Here is a 15,551-nt window from a genome sequence, read left to right as displayed (position 1 = left end):
TTCACATCGGCCAGCAGATCGCAGCCATTTCGGCGCACATCCTACTTTTCACGGCCTATTATTCCAAGTCACACGGGTATTTTGGTGGACATTTTTATCTATGCCTATACAATTTTGCCAGGAAAGACCCTTTCCTAGACCCTTTTGTCAATCGTGGGATCTTTAACGTGCACACCCCAATGTAGTGTACACGAAGGGACCTCGGTTTTTCTCATCCGAAAGATGAATAAAGAGAGACTAACTACAAAAAATGAAATAAAAATACAAGATAAAAAAAATAGAAAATAGAAAAACTAAAATTCTACATTTTAACAGATAACTAAAGTGAAAACACATTATACATATATGTACACAAAATGCATTGCATTGAGGTCAATTGCGAGTTAATTGATGTGAATTAAGTGGTATAGTGCAGCTTGCACTTTTTCAACATCATGCGAGAGAGAGAGAGAGAGAGACCATGCGAGAGAGAGAGAGACATCATGAAAGAGAGAGAGAGAGAGAGAGAGCCGGAGAGAGAGAGAGAGAGAGGTTTATGAATAACATCTACAAATTTGTTTAACTTTGTCATCTTGATGTTTGCTTCGTCTGATTGGCTTCTCTTGTGACACTAACTGGTTTTGCATCATTTTTTTAATTGTTATAAAATTAATGTTCTTGGTTTCGTATAACCTTTTTGTCTCAATCTGTCTGACAGTCTCTGTCTCAGGTGTGTGTGTGTAGGTGTGTGTGTGTGTGTGTGTGTTCGTTCGTTCGTTCGTTCGTGTGTGTGACTGTGCGCCCGTTTTTTTCTCTCTTTCGATCAGTGTAACGTATTTAGTATGCGGTAAGAAATACCATTCTCCCCCTTCCATCCACCAGGCACCGCCACTAGCAGATCATATTATTTTCGGAATAGTTTCTTCATTACTCAATAACATTATGCCAGCTGATTCTAATCAACCGACGGAGATAAGAAGCCCAGTGTGCCACATTCCCACTGAAATGTACACTGGTCAGGCTGTGGGATGGGCACAGCGAAATGGCGGCCCGGTAGCTGCAATCGTTTCCCCTGCCAGCACAGCGCTTGGTGGCTCTATTCTATATCTCTGTGGGACAGACCGGCACGGTTGGCCTAGTGGTAAGGCGTCCGCCCCGTGAGCGGGAGGTCGTGGGTTCGAACCCCGGCCGGGTCATACCTAAGACTTTAAAATTGGCAATCTAGTGGCTGCTCCGCCTGGCGTCTGGCATTATGGGGTTAGTGCTAGGACTGGTTGGTCCGGTGTCAGAATAATGTGACATGAAGCCTGTGCTGCGACTTCTGTCTTGTGTGTGGCGCACGTTATATGTCAAAGCAGCACCGCCCTGATATGGCCCTACGTGGTCGGCTGGGCGTTAAGCAAACAAACAAACAAATCCCAGGGACAGATATATATCCGTACCCACTCATATGGCTCCATCTGACCAGGTACGGATATATCCGCTCAGTTAGCTTCAGTGGCTTCCTGTAACGTCGATCTAACGCCTGCATTCCAGCGTATTAATACACAGCTACTACAATTCTGAGTGACCTGCTGCAGCTCAGCTGGTCTCGGCTTAAAAAAACTTGGTCAACATAGGTGGGGTAGAAAGTGTGTGACAGGGGAGGCTACCGCTCCTTTCACAACGGACTCTGCACCCGGGTTGTTGGCCTTTAAAGTCAACACCTGTGGTTTGTAGAGTTCTGTTTGTGATGGGGTCTGGTGGTTTCCGATTGTCTGTATGTTCATGGAAACCTTCGGGTTTGCATAACAGTTTCTTAGCCCTAACATTTTCAATCCTGTTTGATTGCACTTCGCTTCCCGAGGTGATCGTAGTGTTTCGGCACTCGGTTACAAGTGTTAAAATGCAAAATGAATGTGGGACTACCGGGGGTTGTCAGGGGTCAACACTGTGTTCTAGGCTAGACTGGATAACTGTTGTGTGTTTGCTGTACGTTCTCTGCCCAGCAGAGGGAACTGTGTAGGATTTTCAACAATAAAGATGTGCACCACAAGCTTTGATTCTTAGCAAAGTGTGTAGGTTTTGTGTGTGTGTGATCTTGTGTGTCTGTGTTTGTTTGGTTTGTGTGTGTGTGTGGTTTTGTGTGTGATTTTGTTTGTGTGTAGGTTTTAAAAGACTTGTATGTTCTGGACATTTGAGGGGATTAAACTACCCATTCTCTCTTGCTCTCTCTCTCTCTCTCTCACACACCCTCACAGTCTGTTTTTTACACATGCACACTCTCTCTCTCTCTCTCTCTCTCATCATCAACTGCAAAAGTGTAAAATTAACATGGTTTTATTTTTCTCAAGAACAGATAACTCTCACAAAACATACACTGCAACGGTGACAGCAGAGATGAATGATAAATAATGACCATTAAATTACATATTACTTGCTCCGAACAAGACATTTATGACTTCATTACATAAGACATTTAACACCTGATATACCCCATTTCACACACAACAGACGTTTCACAAACTGTATCACAGGGATGGCCGAATCTTTAAAAAAAAAGTACCTCGCGGAGTAGCTTTAAATAAGTCACTAGCCCGTGAGAAATTTCGCTGGCCCGGTATATACCACACAACGAACAATTGAGTGTTAGATTTCTTTACACAATTTAAACAGGAGCCTCGTTTTTGTTTCACAAGAAGATAGCGATGATTTTGAAGACAACAGAAGTTCCTGCATCGGCAGTGTTTGCATGGCTTTGAAACTCAATATTATAACCAAAGGTGTTGCATATGACCAGAATTTTCACTTGCCAGCCAGGCGGTTTCTACTAGCCCGGCAGATTTTTACTTGCCCTTGGCGATTGGGCGGGCAATTTGGCCATCCCTGTATCCCCACACAATACAAACACACACATTCTGTACTCTGCTCAAACTGCAAGGGCAACCACAGGGAATGTTTGTACACAGACTTCTTTTGTTGAGGTCAAGTATGTTTTGAGTATGCTGAGCTTACAAGATAGAATCACATGGAGTGGTCAGTATTGTAGATGGAACATCAACTAATTACTCTGGCAGTGCAATGGTCTTTTACCCAGTACATTTTCCAACCAATGCCAAAAAAAGATACTAAATATGCTATAAAGAATCTGCTCTCTTTAGTAAAAAAAATATAAAAAATTAAGTTCAGCTCCGACTCAAAACTTATGTGCGACTTGCACAAACAAAGAGGCCATAATACACAACTCAATAAATAGCTGGCCGATGTGAATGCGTGATGTATTGTGTAAAAAAAAATTTTTTTAAATTTTTAAATTCCATCTCACACGGCATAAATAAATCCCTGCGCCTTGAATATGTGCGCGATATAAATTGCATAAAAAATTGTTTTTAAAAATCCCTGCGCTTAGAACTGTACCCATGGAATACGCACGATATAAGCCTCATATTGATTGAATAAATAAAAATGTAAAAGATAATCGGATAAACCCAGTGCACAACAAATGAGCAAATTTCCCTTACCCACCCACAGAAAAGGCTTGGCTACACTAAAGGTTTTGAGAGAATTGTCTCCCTTGGGTCATGTTCTGCTATAAAAAAATTTTTTTTAAAAGTTGCTCTTAATGTGTTTCTCTCTCAAAGAATTGCTATTTTTAAAGGTTGCTTCTTTTGTGTAAGTATGTTCAAACGTTATTCTTGCTCATTACAATAAATCGATAATACAATAATCATAAAAAGAATTTAAAAAATCACAATGTTCTTGGTTGCCTTGGCCCTTGTTGGAAATAAAATATCTTTGTAAAAAAAAAAATTTAAATTAAAAAAAAAAATCTTTGTAGTACAGTCACACCTATCCTTTGCCACTCAAAGGATCCCCAACAAGGTTCTTTCCTGTAAAATTCACTTGTCCATAAGGACCACCTGTCCATAAGGACCACCTGTCTGTAAAGACCCAGGGGTGGGACTTTTTTGCGAATCCGCAGATTTCCGCGGACACAACTTACGAATCCCGTTGGAGTAATCTATTTTTCCCCGTCCAATTTCATCACAGTATCTACCGCCCTGATATGGCCCTTCGTGGTCGGCTGCGCATTAAGCAAAAAAACAAACAAACAAATCACAGTATCTATAACTTGTTGACTGAATGATATTATTATTATTATTATTGTGATCATTTTTATGCGCCTAATCTAGATATAGCCCTAGGCGCTTACATATTAATTTCTGCCGTTTGAAATGGAATTTTTTACAGACAGACAGACAAACAGATATTTTTTACACACAATATATAACGCATTCACATCGGCCAGTAAAGATCAGTAGCCTATTAGGCGAACATTCACCTTTCACAACCTATTATTCCAAGTCAAACGGGTATTTGGTGGACATTTTTATCTATGCCTATACAATTTTGCCAGGAAAATTTTGCCTTTTGTCAATCGTGGGATCTTTAACGTGCACACCCCAATGTAGTGTACACGAAGGGACATCGGATTTTCGTCTCATCCGAAAGACTAGCACTTGAACCCACCACCTAGGTTAGGAAAGGGGGGAGAAAATTGCGGCCTGACCCAGGGTCGAACACGCAACCTCTCGCTTCCGACTCGGCCACCCAGTCCATGATATGGAGAGAAGTGAAGATGGGACAGAACACTGGAGGTTTGAAAGTTAAATTGTGCTGACTGAAAACTCCTTATAACTAATAGTCACGTTGAGCTTCAATGCATTGGGGCGTCACTTGGATCATACTATTGCAAGTATTGGATTATGGTTTCATTACGCGTTACGTAAATATGCACCATTACAATGTTATTATTGTTGTGTGAAAGTGTTTTTTGTTTAATTGAAAAAAAAAAAAAAAAAAAATTGGGGGGGGGGTGAGGAAAATGTCCTTTTTTACCTGATCCAAACGAGTTGAATTTTAGTCTCAAAATGCACCAGATTGCACAGATTTTAATGGTACTACCATTTAAAACAAATCGGGGGAGCGTAGAATAAAGGGATTGTTGTTACAGACAGGTTTGACTTTATGACAAAAATGCATAGACCAAATCATAGCAATAAAAAATAAGCAATAAAAAATCAATCAATAAACACAAATTATAAAGATATTAACAATAAAGTGTAGTGAACTGAGACTTACAAATAAAACATGCCAAGCAAAAATAAAATAATTTTTACATAACATCTAACATTTTTGTTTTTAAATGAATGTGAAACGTTGAAGTTTCGGTTCATACTTGTAGTACATGTAAACACTTACACTCATGTATGTAGCTCGTGCGGCATAAAACATGTACATCACAGCAAGCTTTAAGACCAAGTATAGTTTCAGTGAAATCACTTATCTAACAAAAACGCACACTATAAACACATTGGCAATATTTGTCTTGGAGACCAAATCAACCAAATGTTTCTGGCTGATAGAGAACCAAGTGTTCTACGATAAATATCAAACTAATTTTCTGAATAAAATCTTGGAATTCTGATTCACATTTTTTTCTGTACAGGTGCTGGACAAATCACGTATGACAGTGGAAATCACTGGAGAAGTTTTGAGTACATGTACTGGTGTCAGTTTATTTAACAACTTGCTAGGTCAACATATTAAAAATTATTATGCTACCTTCTATGTCTCACACATTGTGCTAAGCACTCATATATTCTTTTCTGGACAACTAGAATTATTGGCATAATTTGACACCAATGATAGAACTGAATCAGATAGTGATAGTTCTCTTGTTTTCATTCTTTCTTGCTCTTCCTTCATGGGAAAAATCAAAAAACCTGAAAGGCAGGGGTCCAAAATGCTCAAGTTTGAAAGAAAGTTTCTGGACACCGACGAAACCAAATCATAATAAGCAAGATGGCGGCAAATCCAAGGGAGCGAACCGAGAAAGCATGCGAACCGGTGTCAAAAGTCGGATTGGAACCGCTGCTCGTTATTTCAACTTAGCGAAACGAAGCTTTTTTTTTCTTTTTTTAATTTGAAAACCCGGAAAACCGGAATTTCCGGCTTCAGATTTTTTCAAAAACCGGAAATCTGACAAAAGCCGGAAGAGTAACACCCATGTTCCTTCCTCTGACGTTCAACATGATCAGGTAGAATTGATACACTACATACTCATGCTCAGCTAAAAATCGCTCACGTCTTGATGTGTACATGTACATCCAAAATGGCACATACAAAAGTGCAAAAATATATTTGACAAATCGTGGTGGTGGTGGTGGTGGTGGCAAAACATTTGTTGGAGACAAACGACGGAATCACACATAACAATATCATGCTTATCACTACTCAACGCAACTTCATGCACACCCAAATCAATACCGGCACGGTTGGCCTAGTGGTAAGGCCACAAAAAAAATAGGTCTGTTTACGGTAACCCGACCGACCCTAGTTTTTTCGCGCGACCCTAGACTTTTTTTTTGGCATTTGGGGGGGGAAAAAAAAAATCTTGTTTTTTTGGCAAAATAACGTAAAAATATGTTTTTTTGGAAAAAGAAAAAGAAAAAAAAATCCCGACCTACCGACCCTATTTTTTTGGCCTATGTTACCGTAAACAGACCTATTTTTTTTTTTGGCCTAAGGCGTCCGCCCCGTGATCGGGAGGTCGTGGGTTCGAACCCCGGCCGGGTCATACCTAAGACTTTAAAATCAGTCAGCAGTGTCCCTATATTGCAGGTGGCCTGTCATGACAGGTATATTTTAATCAAGAGAATAGACAAGGGGACAACAGCTGGTGTCCTTTACTATTAGGTGTCCTCTTATTGGAGGTGCCTTACAGCGCAGGTACCACTCTACTGGTTTTGTGACAGTTGGTTGACCTTCAAATCTATGCACAAAAACAAGGTCAAGATCCGAAGGTTTTAACAACAAAGCAGTTCCAAGTGTTCATTTGGTTTCACAAACTACATGGGTTCTTGCAATGACAAAGTGTGCATTTTGCGCATTCTCTAGGGACATCTTTGAATAAACGAAAACAACTTGGGGGGGAAAATACAGAAAGAAACATTCACAAACAAACATCAAGTACACAGAATTGTATGCCTCAGTTAAAAGGAGCTATAATGAGGTACACACAAATATGTATGTTGATATAAAATACGCTTAGATTTAAAACCTTCTTCCAAACCACAAGAGAATAAAATTAAGAAAAATCAGACATGCTGAAAACTTTCACCGTACACAAAAACACAAATACATTCAGGCAAATATCATGTTTTTGCGTTGTGTTTTGTTTTTGTTCTCCTGTTTCATTTACAGAGGATTCACTTATGATTTGTCACATGAAGATAATTCACAACTGCTGTGTTGTCACATGTTCCTACTATATTGTAAATGTTGATGCCTGAATAAACCATTAAGAAAAAACAAAACAAAAAAACACTAATACATCAACGGCAGCATATCTTCTGAGTGTTGGGTTGTTGGTTTGATTGGTTACCCTGTATAATCTTATCACCAACCAAAATCTAAAAGTAGAGAGTACATCTGAAATGCATACTACTTTTTCTTGAGACTTCTTACCATTTAGCATTCCAAACAACAAAATCATATCGCCTCATCATAACATATACATATTCCTCTCTCTTTCTAAATGAGGCCAAGCTATCCATTTTTTTCCCCAGGTACTTGTACAGGGTGACCCAAAAAAAAGAGTACCCAAACAAAACGTCTTAAATTGAACAAAAATAAAGCAATCTTCATAAAATTTATTTACACACACAAGTAGCCTCTGCATGATTTGCACAGAAAATTTTAGCGTTCTAGCTTGTCTTTCAGGAAAGTTATGCTCATTCTACAGAACATGCTCCAAATGGCCTCCCCCGGATTTAAATCCCCCATATTTCTATCTTTGGGGGTTCCTGAAAGACAACGTCTACAGGAACAACCCACAGACAATCACAGAACTCAAGAGAGCCATCACAACAACCATTTGCGGAATCTCGCAACAGGAGTGTGTGCGGGTGATTGATAACTTTGCGCGGCGAGTTCAAGTTTGCCTGCAGCGGCGCGGAGGCCATTTGGAGCATGTTCTGTAGAATGAGCATAACTTTCCTGAAAGACAAGCTAGAACGCTAACATTTTCTGTGCAAATCATGCAGAGGCTACATGTGTGTGTAAATAAATTTTATGAAGATTGTTTTATTTTTGGTCAATTTATGACGTTTTGTTTGGGTACTTGTTAGGAAACGCTACCGTTGCTGAGCTTTGGTTCAGTTTTGTGTGTTGCATGTAGTTGACTTATTTTTACTTTGTGGGAAAGTACCGATATTATATTTTGTAAACACGATATTTATGCTTGGACGAGAATGCAGGTGAACTTTCTAGTCCTGTCAAAACAAGTTGTTTACCATGCTGTTTTAGTGTGAGTTCGTGGCGTTCGATCGGATTAAGGGTGTCGGCACCTTTTGATGTACGTCATAAGAGAATGTCGCTAGTTTAGTCCATGCACGGCTCGTATAATGTAGTTGTATCGTGTTCGGTCTGGAATATTCTCGAGATTGAGTATTTACTATATATGCCAGCGCGATTTGAATGTTAAAAAAGCTTCTATTTGAGTTCTGCTACGTTGTGCAGTTGTATGTATTGAATGCTGAATAAATCCTCGAACTCAATTTGACGAGTTGTTTTCTGCTGCTGCGAAGACGGGCGACGTAGAATAAAAGAACACAACTATACGACGTTTGAGAACTTGTGGCAATCTCAAGTGTCGTGTAACAATTGGGGGCCAAGCCAAGGATCTACGTTTAACGCCAAGGGTTTTCCAGTAACAAGGACCAGCGTCAAGACAGTCACAGGAGGTAGCCATCAATCGGGTGTATCCTGAGGGATCAGTATTGAGACTACGGAACCGTGGATTCGGTGTGACTGGTGAAGAGTTTGGTAATCGCCGCAGCTCGGTACGGTGAGCGACGCCGGAGTGTATCGGGATTACAGAGGTTAGCTGCCGTTTGGACGAGACGGACTTCGTCGCGGAGCTAGTGCATTAATACTACGAAATACGACTGAGGTACGTCGTGTACGTATCGTGAGCAGAGTGCGCCGTCACGTTAGACGAGGAGGGTGGCAGCCTGCGTCTACGAAGGTGAACAGCGACGAGAGAAGCATCGGAGGTGCAGTAGAGACTGTGTTCTTTTAGAAGACTACATTCGTCTACGTTCGGGGCTGTGAAAGAATACAGACGAACGCACCGGAAAAGACCAGAATGGCTGAGTTCTGGGCAAAAGGAGTTGAACTGGGACTAAAAGGCAAGCAGTTGACGGAGTTCGTCGAGTCCCAGACACGACTGCTGGCGCAGCGTGAAGAAAGACAAGCGCAGCGTGAAGAAAGACAAGCGCAGCGTGAAGAAAAAGAAAGAGAAAGAGAAGCACAGCGTGAAGAAAGGCAAATTGAGCTGAAACGCTTAGAGCTCCAAATAGAAATGGAGACGAAACGTTTAGAGCTTCAGACAGAAATGGTGCGTGTTCAAAATGAGCACGAGGCACCACGCCAAAGAGATAACCAGCAGCAAATGTTACACAGGGCACCGAAACTTCCAGCATTCGCTGACGGGAAGGACCAGATCGACTGCTACCTTGCAAGATTCGAGAGATTCGCTGAGAGTGCTAGATGGCAGCGCGACGACTGGGCAATTCAACTCAGCGCACATTTGACTGGGGCAGCACTTGAGGTCTACACTAGACTCTCAAATGATGACGCCAGAGACTATGATGTGCTGAAGGAAGCTCTGTTGCGTTGCTACAACTTCACTGAAAGGGGCTACCGTCAACGCTTCCGCGAATGCCAGCCATTGTCTGGAGAGACACCGAGCCAGTTTGTGGAGCGCCTGTCGTCATACCTGCAGAAGTGGGTGGAGTTATCAGGTGAAGAGCAGTCATACGAGAGTCTGCGGGACTTGATCGTGAAGGAGCAGTTCCTTAATGCCTGCCCGAAGGACCTGGCGACCCGCTTGGAAGAGCAAAAACTGCGGGGTATGAAGGACATTACTGATGCTGCTGAGCGTTATCTCATTGCTCATGGAAGGACCCTGGGGACGTCAAAGTCATCGAAACCTTTCCAGAAGAGCGGGAACCAGGGAAACCAACCTGCCAAGGGACAAACTGAGTCCGCACCATCATCCAATGAAGGGCAGAACATAACGTGTTTCCATTGCAATGCCAAGGGTCACCGAGTCGCCAACTGTCCCCAAAAGAAAAATAACGGACATATCAATGACAAAGCGCAAGAACATCGACGGAGATATTACGACAACAAGAGGCAAACGAGTGGCTCGAACCAACAAGTATGTGCGAGCAGCGTCATACTCCCAAGGGCTGCCGAGCAAGTGGCTACACCATCGGACGTGGAAGAATGTGTATCTGATGGCCAGCTTCTACTCGCCAATGGCAGGTCAATCTCTGTCGTCGCCAGCGCAGCTGTGTCAGTGTCGAACATGCCCGTGTCGAAGGGATTTGTTGAGAAGCAGGAAGTGACTGTTCTCAGAGATTCGGGCTGCAATGGAGTCATTGTCAAAGAGGATCTGGTGCCAACAGAGAAGTTCACTGGTGACTTCAAGTGGACGCTCATGGCTGACAGCAAATGCGTGAGGGCACCAGTGGCAAAGATCCAGATAGATACTCCATACTTCACCGGAGAAGTTGAGGCCGTCTGCCTGAAGAAGCCCTTGTACGATCTACTAATTGGGAACATTGGGGGTGCGAGACGTCCTGATGACCCTGATTTCGAATGGAGAATGGGCTCAGCTCAGCCTGCTGCTGAGGAGGAAGACCCACTGCCATTCGCGAATGAAGATATCAGCGAACTGTTACGAGATGACAGAGCAACTGTGCATCGCCGCGACCAGCCGCAGGTTGTAAGTGCTGTGACGACCAGAGCCCAGGCGAAGAAGGACAAAACAACTACGCCACTCAGGGTCACCAACAGTTCTGCAACTGCTGTCGTGGACAGGGATCGGCTGATTCAGCTACAGGAAGCTGATTTGACCTTGACAAAGTACAGGAGTCGTCCTGTCAAGGAGATGACTAAGGGCGAAGGCACTGTGCACTTTGAAGTAAAGGCCAAGATCCTGTACAGAGTGTTCCAGCACCCGAGAGTCAACGGTGGGAAGCCATTACGTCAAGTTCTGGTGCCTCAACCACTTAGGCGCCAGGTGATGGAGGTGGCCCACGACTCTATTATGGGAGGTCACCTGGGTGTCAAGAAGACATCGGACAGAATCCAGGCGGCGTTTTACTGGCCAGGACTGCATGCAGATGTGACTCGATTCTGCCGATCGTGCGATATTTGCCAGAAAACCATACCTCGAGGAAGGGTCCCGAAGGTGCCATTGCAGAAGATGCCTTTGATCGACCGACCTTTCAAGAGGGTGGCCATTGACCTCATCGGCGAGATCAAACCGCCAAGTGAAGCGGGTCATCGTTGGGTACTGACCCTGGTAGACTATGCAACCAGGTACCCAGAAGCCGTGCCTCTGAAGAAAATTGACACCGAGACTGTTGCCGAGGCACTTGTGGACATTTTCAGCAGAATTGGGGTTCCTGAAGAGATCCTCACAGACCTGGGGACACAGTTTGTCTCTGAATGCATGGAAGAGGTCAACAGGCTGCTGAGCATTCGTCACTTGACTACGACACCCTATCACCCGATGTGCAATGGGCTGGTCGAAAAATTCAATGCGACGCTGAAGTCCACGCTGAAGAAACTATGCAGTGAGCAGCCAAGGCAGTGGCATCGCTACATCAATGCCTTGCTATTTGCATACAGGGAGGTGCCACAAGAGTCCACTGGATTCTCCCCGTTCGAGCTGATGTACGGGCGGACCGTGAGAGGCCCGATGCAGATACTAAAGGAATTGTGGACGAAAGATGTGGACACACCTGAAGTGAAGAACAGTTACCAGTACGTGTTCGAGTTGCGAGAGAAACTGGAGGAGACTCTCGAGATTGCGAGAGAAAACTTGAGAAAGTCTCAGGATAGCGGAAAGCACTACTACGACCGCAAAGCCGTAAACAGGAAGTTTACACCAGGTAACAAAGTGCTGATACTGCTCCCCACTGATCACAACAAACTACTGATGCAGTGGAAAGGCCCATACGAGGTTGAGGCCGTGGTAGGGATCAACGACTACAAGGTGAATGTCGGCAAGAAGTCCAAGATCTACCACGCTAACCTCCTGAAACTGTATGTGGAGAGACCTCCGGAAGCAGTACAGGTCGCAGCAAGTGCGGAAGAACCAGCCGAACAAGACGAGTTCGACGGTGAGGAACTACTGGAGTTGGGAGACCTCCACAAGAAAGAGGGAGTGGATGACGTCAAGCTAGGACCTGACCTGACAGAAGATCAGCAGAAGGAGCTGCATGATTTTATGGGCGACTTCACCCATAGGTTCTCTGATGTTCCAGGCTCTACGTCCTTGGTCGAACACGAAGTCCACCTCACATCTGACGTTCCTGTTCGCTCAAAACCATACCCTATCCCGTTTCAGGCTCGGGAATCCTTGAAGAAGGACATCGACAACATGTTGAAGATGGGGGTCATCCGTGAGTCATCATCCCCTTACTCATCTCCCGTTGTTGTGGTCAAGAAGAAGGACGGCACAAACAGGGTATGCATTGACTTCAGGAAAGTGAATAAGATCACCGTGTTTGACCCTGAACCAATGCCGACGGCAACTGATCTATTCCGACAGTTAACCGGCAGTAAGATCTTCTCAAAGATCGATCTCAGCAAGGGATATTGGCAGATTCCTGTGCGCGAAGAGGACATACCAAAGACCGCCTTTGCAACTCCAGACGGAACGTATGAGTGCCTGCGGATGCCTTTTGGCATGGTGAACAGTGGTGCTACCCTTACGAGGGGAATGCGAAAAATGCTCAAAGGAATGAAGAATGTTGTGTACTACTGGGATGATCTGCTAGTCCACACGGAGACCTTCGCAGAGCATCTGGAGACTTTGAGGGAACTGTTTTCCCGCCTGACAAAAGCCAATCTGACCGTGAGACCCAGCAAGTGCATTTTGGGGACCGACAACGTTGACTTCATAGGTCATTCACTGAAGGAAGGTCAAAAGGGGCTTTTGTTGGAAAACGTCACCAAGATCCTCAATGCGCCACGTCCTGAAACCAAGAAGCAGGTGCGATCCTTCCTTGGATTGGCTGGGTACTACAGAGAGTTCATTCCAAACTTCGCTGCCATAACGGCGCCTTTGTCGGACATGACCCGAAAAGGATGCCCCAACCGAATACTCTGGGGACCAGCTCAGGAGAAGGCATACCAGACCGTGCGCGACCTGATGTCACGAGACCCGGTGCTACGCCTTCCTGATACTGCCAAAGAGTTCATCTTGCGTACAGACGCATCGGACGAAGGGATCGGCGCCATACTGATGCAAGAACATGGAGGTAAACCGTTTCCGGTCAGCTATGCCAGCAAGAAGCTGTCAGGAGCCGAGAAGAACTACTCGACCATGGAGAAAGAGTGTTTAGCCATCGTGTGGGGAATCAAGAAATTTGAACTCTACCTCCAAGGGGTGAAATTCGTGCTTCAGACTGATCACAAACCCCTCACCTACCTGAACTCTGCAAAGTTTGTAAATAATCGTATCATGAGGTGGGTGATGTACTTGCAGAACTTTGATATGCGAGTGGAATCGATCAAGGGTTCAGACAATGTTGGAGCAGATTTTCTCAGCCGAGTATTTGAGTAAAACGGTGTTCATTCTCCAACAGACTAATGTACATACCTGGATTTCAATCTGTTATGTATACATAATATGTGTACAGGTAGCGTTTCAATGATTGAAAGAAATTAGGTAAATTTCTTCTGGTGTTGGGGGTAATGTTAGGAAACGCTACCGTTGCTGAGCTTTGGTTCAGTTTTGTGTGTTGCATGTAGTTGACTTATTTTTACTTTGTGGGAAAGTACCGATATTATATTTTGTAAACACGATATTTATGCTTGGACGAGAATGCAGGTGAACTTTCTAGTCCTGTCAAAACAAGTTGTTTACCATGCTGTTTTAGTGTGAGTTCGTGGCGTTCGATCGGATTAAGGGTGTCGGCACCTTTTGATGTACGTCATAAGAGAATGTCGCTAGTTTAGTCCATGCACGGCTCGTATAATGTAGTTGTATCGTGTTCGGTCTGGAATATTCTCGAGATTGAGTATTTACTATATATGCCAGCGCGATTTGAATGTTAAAAAAGCTTCTATTTGAGTTCTGCTACGTTGTGCAGTTGTATGTATTGAATGCTGAATAAATCCTCGAACTCAATTTGACGAGTTGTTTTCTGCTGCTGCGAAGACGGGCGACGTAGAATAAAAGAACACAACTATACGACGTTTGAGAACTTGTGGCAATCTCAAGTGTCGTGTAACAGTACTCTTTTTTTTGGGTCACCCTGTACTTGCTATAATTTAAATATGGCCGCATGGGACTAGAAACCACAGCAAAATACTCTTTATGTGATGACTTCCAACCATTGCTAGTTTTTCTTTCTTCTGAAATCTCACAATTTCTACAGAACAGTACAGTCACTTGAATTTTAATTACATCCATGCAGAAATTCAGTGATGATTTGTTTGACTAGCGTTGAGTTCTGCTTCAATATGTCATACAGTGGAACCCCCCTTTTAAGACCTCCAAAAATCTGAGAAAATCATGTCTTAAAAAGGAGGGAGTCTTAAAATGGGGGTAATTTCAATCAATCAATCAATATGAGGCTTATATCGCGCGTATTCCGTGGGTACAGTTCTAAGGGCAGGGATTTTTAAAATTTTTTTTTTTTAATGCAATTTATATCGCGCACATATTCAAGGCGCAGGGATTTATTTATGCCGTGTGAGATGGAATTTTTTTACACAATACATCACGCATTCACATCGGCCAGCAGATCGCAGCCATTTCGGCGCATATCCTACTTTTCACGGCATATTATTCCAAGTCACACGGGTATTTTGGTGGACATTTTTATCTATGCCTATACGACGGGCGCTGTGGCGTGGTGGTAAGACGTCGGCCTCTTAATCGGAAGGTCGAGGGTTCGAATCCCGGCCGCGGCCGCCTGGTGGGTTAAGTGTGGAGATTTTTCCGATCTCCCAGGTCAACTTATGTGCAGACCTGCTAGTGGCTTATCCCCCTTCGTGTGTACACGCAAGCACAAGACCAAGTGCGCACGGAAAAGATCCTGTAATCCATGTCAGAGTTCGGTGGGTTATAGAAACACGAAAATACCCAGCATGCTTCCTCCGAAAGCGGCGTATGGCTGCCTAAATGGCGGGGTAAAAACGGTCATACACGTAAATACGTGGGAGTTTCAGCCCACGAACGAAGAAGAAGAAGATCCATGCCTATACAATTTTGCCAGGAAAGACCCTTTTGTCAATCGTGGGATCTTTAACGTGCACACCCCAATGTAGTGTACGCGAAGGGACCTCGGTTTTTCGTCTCATCCGAAAGACTAGCACTTGAACCCACCACCTAGGTTAGGAAAGGGGGGAGAAAATTGCTAATGCCCTGACCCAGGGTCGAACTCGCAACCTCTCGCTTCCGAGCACAAGTGCGTTACCACTCGGCCACCCAGTCCACA

At 43.8% G+C, this 15,551-nt stretch overlaps 1 long non-coding RNA gene across 1 annotated transcript; it reads right to left on the bottom strand.

Moving 5' to 3' along the window:
- Positions 1-5,954: 5,954 nt before the first annotated feature.
- Positions 5,955-14,945, bottom strand: LOC138950528 (uncharacterized). The gene is made up of 2 exons (XR_011450704.1): positions 14,363-14,945; positions 5,955-7,592 (listed from the first exon to the last, which is right to left on the bottom strand). It is a non-coding gene; the product is annotated as an uncharacterized lncRNA (long non-coding RNA).
- Positions 14,946-15,551: the final 606 nt, after the last annotated feature.

This window comes from Littorina saxatilis, linkage group LG16 (assembly GCF_037325665.1).
Source record: "Littorina saxatilis isolate snail1 linkage group LG16, US_GU_Lsax_2.0, whole genome shotgun sequence".
Taxonomy (NCBI): domain Eukaryota; kingdom Metazoa; phylum Mollusca; class Gastropoda; order Littorinimorpha; family Littorinidae; genus Littorina; species Littorina saxatilis.
The sequence above is the reverse complement of the archived record's forward strand: the minus strand, read 5'-3'. Positions and strand labels throughout refer to the sequence as shown.